Below are 22209 nucleotides of genomic sequence, written 5' to 3' on the forward strand. Positions count from 1 at the left end.
TCTCTGAATTGCCGAGACTGAAGAACAAAAAAAAAAAAGGAAGTCTTCCGGCATACGGCATCATTTTACCAATTTATAAGGCAAGTAAAACTCACAATAATTCCTTTATGCATTAAAAAGACGCTCACAGCATCAGCATGTCCTCACTACCTTACAGTGGGAGACTGTGCCTGAACATAATTTCTGTCAAGATGAAAGTAATATGGATCACATTGTGTTGGTCATGATAGTTCATAAAAGCCTGGCTGCCTCCAACGCTACTAAAGCCTGCTTTATATCCTGGAGCTAGCAATGTTGCAGAGAAGTATGTGAGGTTAAAAACTAAAATTGAGATTTGATTTTCTAATGAGCTGTTGATTTTCACAATAAAAGACTCCATAGTATTGATCTGTTTACGCTTTCTAAAAATCAAGATTTTTTTTGTATTGCTTATAGAAAATGTGCTAACAGTGGACTTTTCCATCTGCAAATTATACTGAATGACCAGAGGTGGCAGTGTTTCACAACCGAGTTTCTCTGAATTGACGAGACTGAAGAAAAAAAAAAAGGAAGTCTTCCGGCATACGGCATCATTTTACCAATATGCAAGGCAAGTAAAACTCACAATAATTCCTTTATGCATTAAAAAGACGCTCACAGCATCAGCATGTCCTCACTACCTTACAGTGGGAGACTGTGCCTGAACATAATTTCTGTCAAGATGAGAGTAATATGGATCACATTGTGTTGGTCATGATAGTTCATAAAAGTCTGGCTGCCTCCAACGCTACTAAAGCCTGCTTTATATCCTGGAACTAGCAATGTTGCAGAGAAGTATGTGAGGTTAAAAACTAAAATTGAGATTTGAATTTCTAATGAGCTGTTGATTTTCACAATAAAAGACTCCATAGTATTGATCTGTTTACGCTTTCTAATCATCAAGATTTTTTTTGTATTGCTTATAGAAAATGTGCTAACAGTGGACTTTTCCATCTGCAGATTATACTGAATGACCAGAGGTGGCAGTGTTTCACAACCTAGTTTCTCTGAATTGCCGAGACTGAAGAAAAAAAAAAGGAAGTCTTCCGGCATACGGGATCATTTTACCAATTTATAAGGCAAGTAAAACTCACAATAATTCCTTTATGCATTAAAAAGACGCTCACAGCATCAGCATGTCCTCACTACCTTACAGTGGGAGACTGTGCCTGAACATAATTTCTGTCAAGATGAAAGTAATATGGATCACATTGTGTTGGTCATGATAGCTCATAAAAGCCTGGCTGCCTCCAATGCTACTAAAGCCTGCTTTATATCCTGGAGCTAGCAATGTTGCAGAGAAGTATGTGAGGTTAAAAACTAAAATTGAGATTTGATTTTCTAATGAGCTGTTGATTTTCACAATAAAAGACTCCATAGTATTGATCTGTTTACGCTTTCTAAAAATCAAGATTTTTTTTGTATTGCTTATAGAAAATGTGCTAACAGTGGACTTTTCCATCTGCAGATTATACTGAATGACCAGAGGTGGCAGTGTTTCACAACCTAGTTTCTCTGAATTGCCGAGACTGAAGAAAAAAAAAAGGAAGTCTTCCGGCATACGGGATCATTTTACCAATTTATAAGGCAAGTAAAACTCACAATAATTCCTTTATGCATTAAAAAGACGCTCACAGCATCAGCATGTCCTCACTACCTTATAGTGGGAGACTGTGCCTGAACATAATTTCTGTCAAGATGAAAGTAATATGGATCACATTGTGTTGGTCATGATAGCTCATAAAAGCCTGGCTGCCTCCAATGCTACTAAAGCCTGCTTTATATCCTGGAGCTAGCAATGTTGCAGAGAAGTATGTGAGGTTAAAAACTAAAATTGAGATTTGATTTTCTAATGAGCTGTTGATTTTCACAATAAAAGACTCCATAGTATTGATCTGTTTACGCTTTCTAAAAATCAAGATTTTTTTTGTATTGCTTATAGAAAATGTGCTAACAGTGGACTTTTCCATCTGCAAATTATACTGAATGACCAGAGGTGGCAGTGTTTCACAACCGAGTTTCTCTGAATTGACGAGACTGAAGAAAAAAAAAAAGGAAGTCTTCCGGCATACGGGATCATTTTACCAATTTATAAGGCAAGTAAAACTCACAATAATTCCTTTATGCATTAAAAAGACGCTCACAGCATCAGCATGTCCTCACTACCTTATAGTGGGAGACTGTGCCTGAACATAATTTCTGTCAAGATGAGAGTAATATGGATCACATTGTGTTGGTCATGATAGTTCATAAAAGCCTGGCTGCCTCCAACGCTACTAAAGCCTGCTTTATATCCTGGAACTAGCAATGTTGCAGAGAAGTATGTGAGGTTAAAAACTAAAATTGAGATTTGAATTTCTAATGAGCTGTTGATTTTCACAATAAAAGACTCCATAGTATTGATCTGTTTACGCTTTCTAATCATCAAGATTTTTTTTGTATTGCTTATAGAAAATGTGCTAACAGTGGACTTTTCCATCTGCAGATTATACTGAATGACCAGAGGTGGCAGTGTTTCACAACCTAGTTTCTCTGAATTGCCGAGACTGAAGAAAAAAAAAAGGAAGTCTTCCGGCATACGGGATCATTTTACCAATTTATAAGGCAAGTAAAACTCACAATAATTCCTTTATGCATTAAAAAGACGCTCACAGCATCAGCATGTCCTCACTACCTTACAGTGGGAGACTGTGCCTGAACATAATTTCTGTCAAGATGAAAGTAATATGGATCACATTGTGTTGGTCATGATAGCTCATAAAAGCCTGGCTGCCTCCAATGCTACTAAAGCCTGCTTTATATCCTGGAGCTAGCAATGTTGCAGAGAAGTATGTGAGGTTAAAAACTAAAATTGAGATTTGATTTTCTAATGAGCTGTTGATTTTCACAATAAAAGACTCCATAGTATTGATCTGTTTACGCTTTCTAAAAATCAAGATTTTTTTTGTATTGCTTATAGAAAATGTGCTAACAGTGGACTTTTCCATCTGCAGATTATACTGAATGACCAGAGGTGGCAGTGTTTCACAACCTAGTTTCTCTGAATTGCCGAGACTGAAGAAAAAAAAAAGGAAGTCTTCCGGCATACGGGATCATTTTACCAATTTATAAGGCAAGTAAAACTCACAATAATTCCTTTATGCATTAAAAAGACGCTCACAGCATCAGCATGTCCTCACTACCTTATAGTGGGAGACTGTGCCTGAACATAATTTCTGTCAAGATGAGAGTAATATGGATCACATTGTGTTGGTCATGATAGTTCATAAAAGCCTGGCTGCCTCCAACGCTACTAAAGCCTGCTTTATATCCTGGAACTAGCAATGTTGCAGAGAAGTATGTGAGGTTAAAAACTAAAATTGAGATTTGAATTTCTAATGAGCTGTTGATTTTCACAATAAAAGACTCCATAGTATTGATCTGTTTACGCTTTCTAAAAATCAAGATTTTTTTTGTATTGCTTATAGAAAATGTGCTAACAGTGGACTTTTCCATCTGCAAATTATACTGAATGACCAGAGGTGGCAGTGTTTCACAACCGAGTTTCTCTGAATTGACGAGACTGAAGAAAAAAAAAAAGGAAGTCTTCCGGCATACGGCATCATTTTACCAATATGCAAGGCAAGTAAAACTCACAATAATTCCTTTATGCATTAAAAAGACGCTCACAGCATCAGCATGTCCTCACTACCTTACAGTGGGAGACTGTGCCTGAACATAATTTCTGTCAAGATGAGAGTAATATGGATCACATTGTGTTGGTCATGATAGTTCATAAAAGTCTGGCTGCCTCCAACGCTACTAAAGCCTGCTTTATATCCTGGAACTAGCAATGTTGCAGAGAAGTATGTGAGGTTAAAAACTAAAATTGAGATTTGAATTTCTAATGAGCTGTTGATTTTCACAATAAAAGACTCCATAGTATTGATCTGTTTACGCTTTCTAAAAATCAAGATTTTTTTTGTATTGCTTATAGAAAATGTGCTAACAGTGGACTTTTCCATCTACAGATTATACTGAATGACCAGAGGTGGCAGTGTTTCACAACCGAGTTTCTCTGAATTGCCGAGACTGAAGAACAAAAAAAAAAAGGAAGTCTTCCGGCATACGGCATCATTTTACCAATTTATAAGGCAAGTAAAACTCACAATAATTCCTTTATGCATTAAAAAGACGCTCACAGCATCAGCATGTCCTCACTACCTTATAGTGGGAGACTGTGCCTGAACATAATTTCTGTCAAGATGAGAGTAATATGGATCACATTGTGTTGGTCATGATAGTTCATAAAAGCCTGGCTGCCTCCAACGCTACTAAAGCCTGCTTTATATCCTGGAGCTAGCAATGTTGCAGAGAAGTATGTGAGGTTAAAAACTAAAATTGAGATTTGATTTTCTAATGAGCTGTTGATTTTCACAATAAAAGACTCCATAGTATTGATCTGTTTACGCTTTCTAAAAATCAAGATTTTTTTTGTATTGCTTATAGAAAATGTGCTAACAGTGGACTTTTCCATCTGCAGATTATACTGAATGACCAGAGGTGGCAGTGTTTCACAACCTAGTTTCTCTGAATTGCCGAGACTGAAGAAAAAAAAAAGGAAGTCTTCCGGCATACGGGATCATTTTACCAATTTATAAGGCAAGTAAAACTCACAATAATTCCTTTATGCATTAAAAAGACGCTCACAGCATCAGCATGTCCTCACTACCTTATAGTGGGAGACTGTGCCTGAACATAATTTCTGTCAAGATGAAAGTAATATGGATCACATTGTGTTGGTCATGATAGCTCATAAAAGCCTGGCTGCCTCCAATGCTACTAAAGCCTGCTTTATATCCTGGAGCTAGCAATGTTGCAGAGAAGTATGTGAGGTTAAAAACTAAAATTGAGATTTGATTTTCTAATGAGCTGTTGATTTTCACAATAAAAGACTCCATAGTATTGATCTGTTTACGCTTTCTAAAAATCAAGATTTTTTTTGTATTGCTTATAGAAAATGTGCTAACAGTGGACTTTTCCATCTGCAAATTATACTGAATGACCAGAGGTGGCAGTGTTTCACAACCGAGTTTCTCTGAATTGACGAGACTGAAGAAAAAAAAAAAGGAAGTCTTCCGGCATACGGGATCATTTTACCAATTTATAAGGCAAGTAAAACTCACAATAATTCCTTTATGCATTAAAAAGACGCTCACAACATCAGCATGTCCTCACTACCTTATAGTGGGAGACTGTGCCTGAACATAATTTCTGTCAAGATGAGAGTAATATGGATCACATTGTGTTGGTCATGATAGTTCATAAAAGCCTGGCTGCCTCCAACGCTACTAAAGCCTGCTTTATATCCTGGAACTAGCAATGTTGCAGAGAAGTATGTGAGGTTAAAAACTAAAATTGAGATTTGAATTTCTAATGAGCTGTTGATTTTCACAATAAAAGACTCCATAGTATTGATCTGTTTACGCTTTCTAATCATCAAGATTTTTTTTGTATTGCTTATAGAAAATGTGCTAACAGTGGACTTTTCCATCTGCAGATTATACTGAATGACCAGAGGTGGCAGTGTTTCACAACCTAGTTTCTCTGAATTGCCGAGACTGAAGAAAAAAAAAAGGAAGTCTTCCGGCATACGGGATCATTTTACCAATTTATAAGGCAAGTAAAACTCACAATAATTCCTTTATGCATTAAAAAGACGCTCACAGCATCAGCATGTCCTCACTACCTTACAGTGGGAGACTGTGCCTGAACATAATTTCTGTCAAGATGAAAGTAATATGGATCACATTGTGTTGGTCATGATAGCTCATAAAAGCCTGGCTGCCTCCAATGCTACTAAAGCCTGCTTTATATCCTGGAGCTAGCAATGTTGCAGAGAAGTATGTGAGGTTAAAAACTAAAATTGAGATTTGATTTTCTAATGAGCTGTTGATTTTCACAATAAAAGACTCCATAGTATTGATCTGTTTACGCTTTCTAAAAATCAAGATTTTTTTTGTATTGCTTATAGAAAATGTGCTAACAGTGGACTTTTCCATCTGCAGATTATACTGAATGACCAGAGGTGGCAGTGTTTCACAACCTAGTTTCTCTGAATTGCCGAGACTGAAGAAAAAAAAAAGGAAGTCTTCCGGCATACGGGATCATTTTACCAATTTATAAGGCAAGTAAAACTCACAATAATTCCTTTATGCATTAAAAAGACGCTCACAGCATCAGCATGTCCTCACTACCTTATAGTGGGAGACTGTGCCTGAACATAATTTCTGTCAAGATGAGAGTAATATGGATCACATTGTGTTGGTCATGATAGTTCATAAAAGCCTGGCTGCCTCCAACGCTACTAAAGCCTGCTTTATATCCTGGAACTAGCAATGTTGCAGAGAAGTATGTGAGGTTAAAAACTAAAATTGAGATTTGAATTTCTAATGAGCTGTTGATTTTCACAATAAAAGACTCCATAGTATTGATCTGTTTACGCTTTCTAAAAATCAAGATTTTTTTTGTATTGCTTATAGAAAATGTGCTAACAGTGGACTTTTCCATCTGCAAATTATACTGAATGACCAGAGGTGGCAGTGTTTCACAACCGAGTTTCTCTGAATTGACGAGACTGAAGAAAAAAAAAAAGGAAGTCTTCCGGCATACGGCATCATTTTACCAATATGCAAGGCAAGTAAAACTCACAATAATTCCTTTATGCATTAAAAAGACGCTCACAGCATCAGCATGTCCTCACTACCTTACAGTGGGAGACTGTGCCTGAACATAATTTCTGTCAAGATGAGAGTAATATGGATCACATTGTGTTGGTCATGATAGTTCATAAAAGTCTGGCTGCCTCCAACGCTACTAAAGCCTGCTTTATATCCTGGAACTAGCAATGTTGCAGAGAAGTATGTGAGGTTAAAAACTAAAATTGAGATTTGAATTTCTAATGAGCTGTTGATTTTCACAATAAAAGACTCCATAGTATTGATCTGTTTACGCTTTCTAAAAATCAAGATTTTTTTTGTATTGCTTATAGAAAATGTGCTAACAGTGGACTTTTCCATCTACAGATTATACTGAATGACCAGAGGTGGCAGTGTTTCACAACCGAGTTTCTCTGAATTGCCGAGACTGAAGAACAAAAAAAAAAAGGAAGTCTTCCGGCATACGGCATCATTTTACCAATTTATAAGGCAAGTAAAACTCACAATAATTCCTTTATGCATTAAAAAGACGCTCACAGCATCAGCATGTCCTCACTACCTTATAGTGGGAGACTGTGCCTGAACATAATTTCTGTCAAGATGAGAGTAATATGGATCACATTGTGTTGGTCATGATAGTTCATAAAAGCCTGGCTGCCTCCAACGCTACTAAAGCCTGCTTTATATCCTGGAACTAGCAATGTTGCAGAGAAGTATGTGAGGTTAAAAACTAAAATTGAGATTTGAATTTCTAATGAGCTGTTGATTTTCACAATAAAAGACTCCATAGTATTGATCTGTTTACGCTTTCTAATCATCAAGATTTTTTTTGTATTGCTTATAGAAAATGTGCTAACAGTGGACTTTTCCATCTGCAGATTATACTGAATGACCAGAGGTGGCAGTGTTTCACAACCTAGTTTCTCTGAATTGCCGAGACTGAAGAAAAAAAAAAGGAAGTCTTCCGGCATACGGGATCATTTTACCAATTTATAAGGCAAGTAAAACTCACAATAATTCCTTTATGCATTAAAAAGACGCTCACAGCATCAGCATGTCCTCACTACCTTACAGTGGGAGACTGTGCCTGAACATAATTTCTGTCAAGATGAAAGTAATATGGATCACATTGTGTTGGTCATGATAGCTCATAAAAGCCTGGCTGCCTCCAATGCTACTAAAGCCTGCTTTATATCCTGGAGCTAGCAATGTTGCAGAGAAGTATGTGAGCTTAAAAACTAAAATTGAGATTTGATTTTCTAATGAGCTGTTGATTTTCACAATAAAAGACTCCATAGTATTGATCTGTTTACGCTTTCTAAAAATCAAGATTTTTTTTGTATTGCTTATAGAAAATGTGCTAACAGTGGACTTTTCCATCTGCAAATTATACTGAATGACCAGAGGTGGCAGTGTTTCACAACCGAGTTTCTCTGAATTGACGAGACTGAAGAAAAAAAAAAAGGAAGTCTTCCGGCATACGGCATCATTTTACCAATATGCAAGGCAAGTAAAACTCACAATAATTCCTTTATGCATTAAAAAGACGCTCACAGCATCAGCATGTCCTCACTACCTTACAGTGGGAGACTGTGCCTGAACATAATTTCTGTCAAGATGAGAGTAATATGGATCACATTGTGTTGGTCATGATAGTTCATAAAAGTCTGGCTGCCTCCAACGCTACTAAAGCCTGCTTTATATCCTGGAACTAGCAATGTTGCAGAGAAGTATGTGAGGTTAAAAACTAAAATTGAGATTTGAATTTCTAATGAGCTGTTGATTTTCACAATAAAAGACTCCATAGTATTGATCTGTTTACGCTTTCTAAAAATCAAGATTTTTTTTGTATTGCTTATAGAAAATGTGCTAACAGTGGACTTTTCCATCTACAGATTATACTGAATGACCAGAGGTGGCAGTGTTTCACAACCGAGTTTCTCTGAATTGCCGAGACTGAAGAACAAAAAAAAAAAGGAAGTCTTCCGGCATACGGCATCATTTTACCAATTTATAAGGCAAGTAAAACTCACAATAATTCCTTTATGCATTAAAAAGACGCTCACAGCATCAGCATGTCCTCACTACCTTATAGTGGGAGACTGTGCCTGAACATAATTTCTGTCAAGATGAGAGTAATATGGATCACATTGTGTTGGTCATGATAGTTCATAAAAGCCTGGCTGCCTCCAACGCTACTAAAGCCTGCTTTATATCCTGGAACTAGCAATGTTGCAGAGAAGTATGTGAGGTTAAAAACTAAAATTGAGATTTGAATTTCTAATGAGCTGTTGATTTTCACAATAAAAGACTCCATAGTATTGATCTGTTTACGCTTTCTAATCATCAAGATTTTTTTTGTATTGCTTATAGAAAATGTGCTAACAGTGGACTTTTCCATCTGCAGATTATACTGAATGACCAGAGGTGGCAGTGTTTCACAACCTAGTTTCTCTGAATTGCCGAGACTGAAGAAAAAAAAAAGGAAGTCTTCCGGCATACGGGATCATTTTACCAATTTATAAGGCAAGTAAAACTCACAATAATTCCTTTATGCATTAAAAAGACGCTCACAGCATCAGCATGTCCTCACTACCTTACAGTGGGAGACTGTGCCTGAACATAATTTCTGTCAAGATGAAAGTAATATGGATCACATTGTGTTGGTCATGATAGCTCATAAAAGCCTGGCTGCCTCCAATGCTACTAAAGCCTGCTTTATATCCTGGAGCTAGCAATGTTGCAGAGAAGTATGTGAGCTTAAAAACTAAAATTGAGATTTGATTTTCTAATGAGCTGTTGATTTTCACAATAAAAGACTCCATAGTATTGATCTGTTTACGCTTTCTAAAAATCAAGATTTTTTTTGTATTGCTTATAGAAAATGTGCTAACAGTGGACTTTTCCATCTGCAGATTATACTGAATGACCAGAGGTGGCAGTGTTTCACAACCTAGTTTCTCTGAATTGCCGAGACTGAAGAAAAAAAAAAGGAAGTCTTCCGGCATACGGGATCATTTTACCAATTTATAAGGCAAGTAAAACTCACAATAATTCCTTTATGCATTAAAAAGACGCTCACAGCATCAGCATGTCCTCACTACCTTATAGTGGGAGACTGTGCCTGAACATAATTTCTGTCAAGATGAAAGTAATATGGATCACATTGTGTTGGTCATGATAGCTCATAAAAGCCTGGCTGCCTCCAATGCTACTAAAGCCTGCTTTATATCCTGGAGCTAGCAATGTTGCAGAGAAGTATGTGAGGTTAAAAACTAAAATTGAGATTTGATTTTCTAATGAGCTGTTGATTTTCACAATAAAAGACTCCATAGTATTGATCTGTTTACGCTTTCTAAAAATCAAGATTTTTTTTGTATTGCTTATAGAAAATGTGCTAACAGTGGACTTTTCCATCTGCAAATTATACTGAATGACCAGAGGTGGCAGTGTTTCACAACCGAGTTTCTCTGAATTGCCGAGACTGAAGAACAAAAAAAAAAAGGAAGTCTTCCGGCATACGGCATCATTTTACCAATTTATAAGGCAAGTAAAACTCACAATAATTCCTTTATGCATTAAAAAGACGCTCACAGCATCAGCATGTCCTCACTACCTTATAGTGGGAGACTGTGCCTGAACATAATTTCTGTCAAGATGAGAGTAATATGGATCACATTGTGTTGGTCATGATAGTTCATAAAAGCCTGGCTGCCTCCAACGCTACTAAAGCCTGCTTTATATCCTGGAACTAGCAATGTTGCAGAGAAGTATGTGAGGTTAAAAACTAAAATTGAGATTTGATTTTCTAATGAGCTGTTGATTTTCACAATAAAAGACTCCATAGTATTGATCTGTTTACCCTTTCTAAAAATCAAGATTTTTTTGTATTGCTTATAGAAAATGTGCTAACAGTGGACTTTTCCATCTACAGATTATACTGAATGACCAGAGGTGGCAGTGTTTCACAACCGAGTTTCTCTGAATTGCCGAGACTGAAGAAAAAAAAAAAAAAGGAAGTCTTCCGGCATACGGCATCATTTTACCAATATGCAAGGCAAGTAAAACTCACAATAATTCCTTTATGCATTAAAAAGACGCTCACAGCATCAGCATGTCCTCACTACCTTACAGTGGGAGACTGTGCCTGAACATAATTTCTATCAAGATGAGAGTAATATGGATCACATTGTGTTGGTCATGATAGTTCATAAAAGTCTGGCTGCCTCCAACGCTACTAAAGCCTGCTTTATATCCTGGAACTAGCAATGTTGCAGAGAAGTATGTGAGGTTAAAAACTAAAATTGAGATTTGATTTTCTAATGAGCTGTTGATTTTCACAATAAAAGACTCCATAGTATTGATCTGTTTACGCTTTCTAAAAATCAAGATTTTTTTTGTATTGCTTATAGAAAATGTGCTAACAGTGGACTTTTCCATCTACAGATTATACTGAATGACCAGAGGTGGCAGTGTTTCACAACCGAGTTTCTCTGAATTGCCGAGACTGAAGAACAAAAAAAAAAAGGAAGTCTTCCGGCATACGGCATCATTTTACCAATTTATAAGGCAAGTAAAACTCACAATAATTCCTTTATGCATTAAAAAGACGCTCACAGCATCAGCATGTCCTCACTACCTTACAGTGGGAGACTGTGCCTGAACATAATTTCTGTCAAGATGAAAGTAATATGGATCACATTGTGTTGGTCATGATAGCTCATAAAAGCCTGGCTGCCTCCAATGCTACTAAAGCCTGCTTTATATCCTGGAGCTAGCAATGTTGCAGAGAAGTATGTGAGGTTAAAAACTAAAATTGAGATTTGATTTTCTAATGAGCTGTTGATTTTCACAATAAAAGACTCCATAGTATTGATCTGTTTACCCTTTCTAAAAATCAAGATTTTTTTGTATTGCTTATAGAAAATGTGCTAACAGTGGACTTTTCCATCTACAGATTATACTGAATGACCAGAGGTGGCAGTGTTTCACAACCGAGTTTCTCTGAATTGCCGAGACTGAAGAACAAAAAAAAAAAAGGAAGTCTTCCGGCATACGGCATCATTTTACCAATTTATAAGGCAAGTAAAACTCACAATAATTCCTTTATGCATTAAAAAGACGCTCACAGCATCAGCATGTCCTCACTACCTTACAGTGGGAGACTGTGCCTGAACATAATTTCTGTCAAGATGAAAGTAATATGGATCACATTGTGTTGGTCATGATAGTTCATAAAAGCCTGGCTGCCTCCAACGCTACTAAAGCCTGCTTTATATCCTGGAGCTAGCAATGTTGCAGAGAAGTATGTGAGGTTAAAAACTAAAATTGAGATTTGATTTTCTAATGAGCTGTTGATTTTCACAATAAAAGACTCCATAGTATTGATCTGTTTACGCTTTCTAAAAATCAAGATTTTTTTTGTATTGCTTATAGAAAATGTGCTAACAGTGGACTTTTCCATCTGCAGATTATACTGAATGACCAGAGGTGGCAGTGTTTCACAACCTAGTTTCTCTGAATTGCCGAGACTGAAGAAAAAAAAAAGGAAGTCTTCCGGCATACGGGATCATTTTACCAATTTATAAGGCAAGTAAAACTCACAATAATTCCTTTATGCATTAAAAAGACGCTCACAGCATCAGCATGTCCTCACTACCTTATAGTGGGAGACTGTGCCTGAACATAATTTCTGTCAAGATGAGAGTAATATGGATCACATTGTGTTGGTCATGATAGTTCATAAAAGCCTGGCTGCCTCCAACGCTACTAAAGCCTGCTTTATATCCTGGAACTAGCAATGTTGCAGAGAAGTATGTGAGGTTAAAAACTAAAATTGAGATTTGAATTTCTAATGAGCTGTTGATTTTCACAATAAAAGACTCCATAGTATTGATCTGTTTACGCTTTCTAAAAATCAAGATTTTTTTTGTATTGCTTATAGAAAATGTGCTAACAGTGGACTTTTCCATCTGCAAATTATACTGAATGACCAGAGGTGGCAGTGTTTCACAACCGAGTTTCTCTGAATTGACGAGACTGAAGAAAAAAAAAAAGGAAGTCTTCCGGCATACGGCATCATTTTACCAATATGCAAGGCAAGTAAAACTCACAATAATTCCTTTATGCATTAAAAAGACGCTCACAGCATCAGCATGTCCTCACTACCTTACAGTGGGAGACTGTGCCTGAACATAATTTCTGTCAAGATGAGAGTAATATGGATCACATTGTGTTGGTCATGATAGTTCATAAAAGTCTGGCTGCCTCCAACGCTACTAAAGCCTGCTTTATATCCTGGAACTAGCAATGTTGCAGAGAAGTATGTGAGGTTAAAAACTAAAATTGAGATTTGAATTTCTAATGAGCTGTTGATTTTCACAATAAAAGACTCCATAGTATTGATCTGTTTACGCTTTCTAAAAATCAAGATTTTTTTTGTATTGCTTATAGAAAATGTGCTAACAGTGGACTTTTCCATCTACAGATTATACTGAATGACCAGAGGTGGCAGTGTTTCACAACCGAGTTTCTCTGAATTGCCGAGACTGAAGAACAAAAAAAAAAAGGAAGTCTTCCGGCATACGGCATCATTTTACCAATTTATAAGGCAAGTAAAACTCACAATAATTCCTTTATGCATTAAAAAGACGCTCACAGCATCAGCATGTCCTCACTACCTTATAGTGGGAGACTGTGCCTGAACATAATTTCTGTCAAGATGAGAGTAATATGGATCACATTGTGTTGGTCATGATAGTTCATAAAAGCCTGGCTGCCTCCAACGCTACTAAAGCCTGCTTTATATCCTGGAACTAGCAATGTTGCAGAGAAGTATGTGAGGTTAAAAACTAAAATTGAGATTTGAATTTCTAATGAGCTGTTGATTTTCACAATAAAAGACTCCATAGTATTGATCTGTTTACGCTTTCTAATCATCAAGATTTTTTTTGTATTGCTTATAGAAAATGTGCTAACAGTGGACTTTTCCATCTGCAGATTATACTGAATGACCAGAGGTGGCAGTGTTTCACAACCTAGTTTCTCTGAATTGCCGAGACTGAAGAAAAAAAAAAGGAAGTCTTCCGGCATACGGGATCATTTTACCAATTTATAAGGCAAGTAAAACTCACAATAATTCCTTTATGCATTAAAAAGACGCTCACAGCATCAGCATGTCCTCACTACCTTACAGTGGGAGACTGTGCCTGAACATAATTTCTGTCAAGATGAAAGTAATATGGATCACATTGTGTTGGTCATGATAGCTCATAAAAGCCTGGCTGCCTCCAATGCTACTAAAGCCTGCTTTATATCCTGGAGCTAGCAATGTTGCAGAGAAGTATGTGAGCTTAAAAACTAAAATTGAGATTTGATTTTCTAATGAGCTGTTGATTTTCACAATAAAAGACTCCATAGTATTGATCTGTTTACGCTTTCTAAAAATCAAGATTTTTTTTGTATTGCTTATAGAAAATGTGCTAACAGTGGACTTTTCCATCTGCAAATTATACTGAATGACCAGAGGTGGCAGTGTTTCACAACCGAGTTTCTCTGAATTGACGAGACTGAAGAAAAAAAAAAAGGAAGTCTTCCGGCATACGGCATCATTTTACCAATATGCAAGGCAAGTAAAACTCACAATAATTCCTTTATGCATTAAAAAGACGCTCACAGCATCAGCATGTCCTCACTACCTTACAGTGGGAGACTGTGCCTGAACATAATTTCTGTCAAGATGAGAGTAATATGGATCACATTGTGTTGGTCATGATAGTTCATAAAAGTCTGGCTGCCTCCAACGCTACTAAAGCCTGCTTTATATCCTGGAACTAGCAATGTTGCAGAGAAGTATGTGAGGTTAAAAACTAAAATTGAGATTTGAATTTCTAATGAGCTGTTGATTTTCACAATAAAAGACTCCATAGTATTGATCTGTTTACGCTTTCTAAAAATCAAGATTTTTTTTGTATTGCTTATAGAAAATGTGCTAACAGTGGACTTTTCCATCTACAGATTATACTGAATGACCAGAGGTGGCAGTGTTTCACAACCGAGTTTCTCTGAATTGCCGAGACTGAAGAACAAAAAAAAAAAGGAAGTCTTCCGGCATACGGCATCATTTTACCAATTTATAAGGCAAGTAAAACTCACAATAATTCCTTTATGCATTAAAAAGACGCTCACAGCATCAGCATGTCCTCACTACCTTATAGTGGGAGACTGTGCCTGAACATAATTTCTGTCAAGATGAGAGTAATATGGATCACATTGTGTTGGTCATGATAGTTCATAAAAGCCTGGCTGCCTCCAACGCTACTAAAGCCTGCTTTATATCCTGGAACTAGCAATGTTGCAGAGAAGTATGTGAGGTTAAAAACTAAAATTGAGATTTGAATTTCTAATGAGCTGTTGATTTTCACAATAAAAGACTCCATAGTATTGATCTGTTTACGCTTTCTAATCATCAAGATTTTTTTTGTATTGCTTATAGAAAATGTGCTAACAGTGGACTTTTCCATCTGCAGATTATACTGAATGACCAGAGGTGGCAGTGTTTCACAACCTAGTTTCTCTGAATTGCCGAGACTGAAGAAAAAAAAAAGGAAGTCTTCCGGCATACGGGATCATTTTACCAATTTATAAGGCAAGTAAAACTCACAATAATTCCTTTATGCATTAAAAAGACGCTCACAGCATCAGCATGTCCTCACTACCTTACAGTGGGAGACTGTGCCTGAACATAATTTCTGTCAAGATGAAAGTAATATGGATCACATTGTGTTGGTCATGATAGCTCATAAAAGCCTGGCTGCCTCCAATGCTACTAAAGCCTGCTTTATATCCTGGAGCTAGCAATGTTGCAGAGAAGTATGTGAGCTTAAAAACTAAAATTGAGATTTGATTTTCTAATGAGCTGTTGATTTTCACAATAAAAGACTCCATAGTATTGATCTGTTTACGCTTTCTAAAAATCAAGATTTTTTTTGTATTGCTTATAGAAAATGTGCTAACAGTGGACTTTTCCATCTGCAGATTATACTGAATGACCAGAGGTGGCAGTGTTTCACAACCTAGTTTCTCTGAATTGCCGAGACTGAAGAAAAAAAAAAGGAAGTCTTCCGGCATACGGGATCATTTTACCAATTTATAAGGCAAGTAAAACTCACAATAATTCCTTTATGCATTAAAAAGACGCTCACAGCATCAGCATGTCCTCACTACCTTATAGTGGGAGACTGTGCCTGAACATAATTTCTGTCAAGATGAAAGTAATATGGATCACATTGTGTTGGTCATGATAGCTCATAAAAGCCTGGCTGCCTCCAATGCTACTAAAGCCTGCTTTATATCCTGGAGCTAGCAATGTTGCAGAGAAGTATGTGAGGTTAAAAACTAAAATTGAGATTTGATTTTCTAATGAGCTGTTGATTTTCACAATAAAAGACTCCATAGTATTGATCTGTTTACGCTTTCTAAAAATCAAGATTTTTTTTGTATTGCTTATAGAAAATGTGCTAACAGTGGACTTTTCCATCTGCAAATTATACTGAATGACCAGAGGTGGCAGTGTTTCACAACCGAGTTTCTCTGAATTGCCGAGACTGAAGAACAAAAAAAAAAAGGAAGTCTTCCGGCATACGGCATCATTTTACCAATTTATAAGGCAAGTAAAACTCACAATAATTCCTTTATGCATTAAAAAGACGCTCACAGCATCAGCATGTCCTCACTACCTTATAGTGGGAGACTGTGCCTGAACATAATTTCTGTCAAGATGAGAGTAATATGGATCACATTGTGTTGGTCATGATAGTTCATAAAAGCCTGGCTGCCTCCAACGCTACTAAAGCCTGCTTTATATCCTGGAACTAGCAATGTTGCAGAGAAGTATGTGAGGTTAAAAACTAAAATTGAGATTTGATTTTCTAATGAGCTGTTGATTTTCACAATAAAAGACTCCATAGTATTGATCTGTTTACCCTTTCTAAAAATCAAGATTTTTTTGTATTGCTTATAGAAAATGTGCTAACAGTGGACTTTTCCATCTACAGATTATACTGAATGACCAGAGGTGGCAGTGTTTCACAACCGAGTTTCTCTGAATTGCCGAGACTGAAGAAAAAAAAAAAAAAGGAAGTCTTCCGGCATACGGCATCATTTTACCAATATGCAAGGCAAGTAAAACTCACAATAATTCCTTTATGCATTAAAAAGACGCTCACAGCATCAGCATGTCCTCACTACCTTACAGTGGGAGACTGTGCCTGAACATAATTTCTATCAAGATGAGAGTAATATGGATCACATTGTGTTGGTCATGATAGTTCATAAAAGTCTGGCTGCCTCCAACGCTACTAAAGCCTGCTTTATATCCTGGAACTAGCAATGTTGCAGAGAAGTATGTGAGGTTAAAAACTAAAATTGAGATTTGATTTTCTAATGAGCTGTTGATTTTCACAATAAAAGACTCCATAGTATTGATCTGTTTACGCTTTCTAAAAATCAAGATTTTTTTTGTATTGCTTATAGAAAATGTGCTAACAGTGGACTTTTCCATCTACAGATTATACTGAATGACCAGAGGTGGCAGTGTTTCACAACCGAGTTTCTCTGAATTGCCGAGACTGAAGAACAAAAAAAAAAAGGAAGTCTTCCGGCATACGGCATCATTTTACCAATTTATAAGGCAAGTAAAACTCACAATAATTCCTTTATGCATTAAAAAGACGCTCACAGCATCAGCATGTCCTCACTACCTTACAGTGGGAGACTGTGCCTGAACATAATTTCTGTCAAGATGAAAGTAATATGGATCACATTGTGTTGGTCATGATAGCTCATAAAAGCCTGGCTGCCTCCAATGCTACTAAAGCCTGCTTTATATCCTGGAGCTAGCAATGTTGCAGAGAAGTATGTGAGGTTAAAAACTAAAATTGAGATTTGATTTTCTAATGAGCTGTTGATTTTCACAATAAAAGACTCCATAGTATTGATCTGTTTACCCTTTCTAAAAATCAAGATTTTTTTGTATTGCTTATAGAAAATGTGCTAACAGTGGACTTTTCCATCTACAGATTATACTGAATGACCAGAGGTGGCAGTGTTTCACAACCGAGTTTCTCTGAATTGCCGAGACTGAAGAACAAAAAAAAAAAAGGAAGTCTTCCGGCATACGGCATCATTTTACCAATTTATAAGGCAAGTAAAACTCACAATAATTCCTTTATGCATTAAAAAGACGCTCACAGCATCAGCATGTCCTCACTACCTTACAGTGGGAGACTGTGCCTGAACATAATTTCTGTCAAGATGAAAGTAATATGGATCACATTGTGTTGGTCATGATAGTTCATAAAAGCCTGGCTGCCTCCAACGCTACTAAAGCCTGCTTTATATCCTGGAGCTAGCAATGTTGCAGAGAAGTATGTGAGGTTAAAAACTAAAATTGAGATTTGATTTTCTAATGAGCTGTTGATTTTCACAATAAAAGACTCCATAGTATTGATCTGTTTACGCTTTCTAAAAATCAAGATTTTTTTTGTATTGCTTATAGAAAATGTGCTAACAGTGGACTTTTCCATCTGCAGATTATACTGAATGACCAGAGGTGGCAGTGTTTCACAACCTAGTTTCTCTGAATTGCCGAGACTGAAGAAAAAAAAAAGGAAGTCTTCCGGCATACGGGATCATTTTACCAATTTATAAGGCAAGTAAAACTCACAATAATTCCTTTATGCATTAAAAAGACGCTCACAGCATCAGCATGTCCTCACTACCTTATAGTGGGAGACTGTGCCTGAACATAATTTCTGTCAAGATGAGAGTAATATGGATCACATTGTGTTGGTCATGATAGTTCATAAAAGCCTGGCTGCCTCCAACGCTACTAAAGCCTGCTTTATATCCTGGAACTAGCAATGTTGCAGAGAAGTATGTGAGGTTAAAAACTAAAATTGAGATTTGAATTTCTAATGAGCTGTTGATTTTCACAATAAAAGACTCCATAGTATTGATCTGTTTACGCTTTCTAATCATCAAGATTTTTTTTGTATTGCTTATAGAAAATGTGCTAACAGTGGACTTTTCCATCTGCAGATTATACTGAATGACCAGAGGTGGCAGTGTTTCACAACCTAGTTTCTCTGAATTGCCGAGACTGAAGAAAAAAAAAAGGAAGTCTTCCGGCATACGGGATCATTTTACCAATTTATAAGGCAAGTAAAACTCACAATAATTCCTTTATGCATTAAAAAGACGCTCACAGCATCAGCATGTCCTCACTACCTTACAGTGGGAGACTGTGCCTGAACATAATTTCTGTCAAGATGAAAGTAATATGGATCACATTGTGTTGGTCATGATAGCTCATAAAAGCCTGGCTGCCTCCAACGCTACTAAAGCCTGCTTTATATCCTGGAACTAGCAATGTTGCAGAGAAGTATGTGAGGTTAAAAACTAAAATTGAGATTTGATTTTCTAATGAGCTGTTGATTTTCACAATAAAAGGCTCCATAGTATTGATCTGTTTACGCTTTCTAAAAATCAAGATTTTTTTGTATTGCTTATAGAAAATGTGCTAACAGTGGACTTTTCCATCTACAGATTATACTGAATGACCAGAGGTGGCAGTGTTTCACAACCGAGTTTCTCTGAATTGCCGAGACTGAAGAAAAAAAAAAAAAAGGAAGTCTTCCGGCATACCGCATCATTTTACCAATTTATAAGGCAAGTAAAACTCACAATAATTCCTTTATGCATTAAAAAGACGCTCACAGCATCAGCATGTCCTCACTACCTTACAGTGGGAGACTGTGCCTGAACATAATTTCTATCAAGATGAGAGTAATATGGATCACATTGTGTTGGTCATGATAGTTCATAAAAGTCTGGCTGCCTCCAACGCTACTAAAGCCTGCTTTATATCCTGGAACTAGCAATGTTGCAGAGAAGTATGTGAGGTTAAAAACTAAAATTGAGATTTGATTTTCTAATGAGCTGTTGATTTTCACAATAAAAGACTCCATAGTATTGATCTGTTTACGCTTTCTAAAAATCAAGATTTTTTTTGTATTGCTTATAGAAAATGTGCTAACAGTGGACTTTTCCATCTACAGATTATACTGAATGACCAGAGGTGGCAGTGTTTCACAACCGAGTTTCTCTGAATTGCCGAGACTGAAGAACAAAAAAAAAAGGAAGTCTTCCGGCATACGGCATCATTTTACCAATTTATAAGGCAAGTAAAACTCACAATAATTCCTTTATGCATTAAAAAGACGCTCACAGCATCAGCATGTCCTCACTACCTTACAGTGGGAGACTGTGCCTGAACATAATTTCTGTCAAGATGAAAGTAATATGGATCACATTGTGTTGGTCATGATAGCTCATAAAAGCCTGGCTGCCTCCAATGCTACTAAAGCCTGCTTTATATCCTGGAGCTAGCAATGTTGCAGAGAAGTATGTGAGGTTAAAAACTAAAATTGAGATTTGATTTTCTAATGAGCTGTTGATTTTCACAATAAAAGACTCCATAGTATTGATCTGTTTACGCTTTCTAAAAATCAAGATTTTTTTTGTATTGCTTATAGAAAATGTGCTAACAGTGGACTTTTCCATCTACAGATTATACTGAATGACCAGAGGTGGCAGTGTTTCACAACCGAGTTTCTCTGAATTGCCGAGACTGAAGAACAAAAAAAAAAAAGGAAGTCTTCCGGCATACGGCATCATTTTACCAATATACAAGGCAAGTTTAACTCACAATAATTCCTTTATGCATTAAAAAGACGCTCACAGCATCAGCATGTCCTCACTACCTTACAGTGGGAGACTGTGCCTGAACATAATTTCTGTCAAGATGAAAGTAATATGGATCACATTGTGTTGGTCATGATAGTTCATAAAAGCCTGGCTGCCTCCAACGCTACTAAAGCCTGCTTTATATCCTGGAACTAGCAATGTTGCAGAGAAGTATGTGAGGTTAAAAACTAAAATTGAGATTTGATTTTCTAATGAGCTGTTGATTTTCACAATAAAAGGCTCCATAGTATTGATCTGTTTACGCTTTCTAAAAATCAAGATTTTTTTGTATTGCTTATAGAAAATGTGCTAACAGTGGACTTTTCCATCTACAGATTATACTGAATGACCAGAGGTGGCAGTGTTTCACAACCGAGTTTCTCTGAATTGCCGAGACTGAAGAAAAAAAAAAAAAAGGAAGTCTTCCGGCATACCGCATCATTTTACCAATTTATAAGGCAAGTAAAACTCACAATAATTCCTTTATGCATTAAAAAGACGCTCACAGCATCAGCATGTCCTCACTACCTTACAGTGGGAGACTGTGCCTGAACATAATTTCTATCAAGATGAAAGTAATATGGATCACATTGTGTTGGTCATGATAGTTCATAAAAGCCTGGCTGCCTCCAACGCTACTAAAGCCTGCTTTATATCCTGGAGCTAGCAATGTTCCAGAGAAGTATGTGAGGTTTAAAACTAAAATTGAGATTTGATTTTCTAATGAGCTGTTGATTTTCACAATAAAAGACTCCATAGTATTGATCTGTTTACCCTTTCTAAAAATCAAGATTTTTTTGTATTGCTTATAGAAAATGTGCTAACAGTGGACTTTTCCATCTACAGATTATACTGAATGACCAGAGGTGGCAGTGTTTCACAACCGAGTTTCTCTGAATTGCCGAGACTGAAGAAAAAAAAAAAAAGGAAGTCTTCCGGCATACGGCATCATTTTACCAATATGCAAGGCAAGTAAAACTCACAATAATTCCTTTATGCATTAAAAAGACGCTCACAGCATCAGCATGTCCTCACTACCTTACAGTGGGAGACTGTGCCTGAACATAATTTCTATCAAGATGAGAGTAATATGGATCACATTGTGTTGGTCATGATAGTTCATAAAAGTCTGGCTGCCTCCAACGCTACTAAAGCCTGCTTTATATCCTGGAACTAGCAATGTTGCAGAGAAGTATGTGAGGTTAAAAACTAAAATTGAGATTTGATTTTCTAATGAGCTGTTGATTTTCACAATAAAAGACTCCATAGTATTGATCTGTTTACGCTTTCTAAAAATCAAGATTTTTTTTGTATTGCTTATAGAAAATGTGCTAACAGTGGACTTTTCCATCTGCAAATTATACTGAATGACCAGAGGTGGCAGTGTTTCACAACCGAGTTTCTCTGAATTGCCGAGACTGAAGAAACAAAAAAAAGGAAGTCTTCCGGCATACGGCATCATTTTACCAATATGCAAGGCAAGTAAAACTCACAATAATTCCTTTATGCATTAAAAAGACGCTCACAGCATCAGCATGTCCTCACTACCTTATAGTGGGAGACTGTGCCTGAACATAATTTCTGTCAAGATGAAAGTAATATGGATCACATTGTGTTGGTCATGATAGTTCATAAAAGCCTGGCTGCCTCCAACGCTACTAAAGCCTGCTTTATATCCTGGAACTAG

The 22209-nt window shown here is 36.7% G+C and overlaps 1 long non-coding RNA gene across 1 annotated transcript; it reads left to right on the forward strand.

The window, feature by feature from the left end:
* Positions 1-2556: 2556 nt before the first annotated feature.
* Positions 2557-21943, forward strand: LOC146785657 (uncharacterized). The gene is made up of 37 exons (XR_014970726.1): positions 2557-2622; positions 3012-3130; positions 4541-4659; positions 5015-5168; positions 5558-5676; positions 6066-6184; positions 6540-6693; positions 7083-7205; positions 7595-7713; positions 8069-8222; positions 8612-8734; positions 9124-9242; positions 9632-9750; positions 10106-10262; positions 10651-10773; positions 11163-11285; positions 11674-11797; positions 12187-12305; positions 12661-12814; positions 13204-13326; positions 13716-13834; positions 14190-14343; positions 14733-14855; positions 15245-15363; positions 15753-15871; positions 16227-16383; positions 16772-16894; positions 17284-17406; positions 17795-17918; positions 18308-18426; positions 18816-18934; positions 19323-19445; positions 19835-19956; positions 20346-20469; positions 20858-20980; positions 21369-21490; positions 21846-21943. It is a non-coding gene; the product is annotated as an uncharacterized LOC146785657 (long non-coding RNA).
* Positions 21944-22209: the final 266 nt, after the last annotated feature.

The sequence above is a fragment of the Triturus cristatus genome, chromosome 11 (assembly GCF_964204655.1).
Source record: "Triturus cristatus chromosome 11, aTriCri1.1, whole genome shotgun sequence".
In the NCBI taxonomy this organism is placed as follows: domain Eukaryota; kingdom Metazoa; phylum Chordata; class Amphibia; order Caudata; family Salamandridae; genus Triturus; species Triturus cristatus.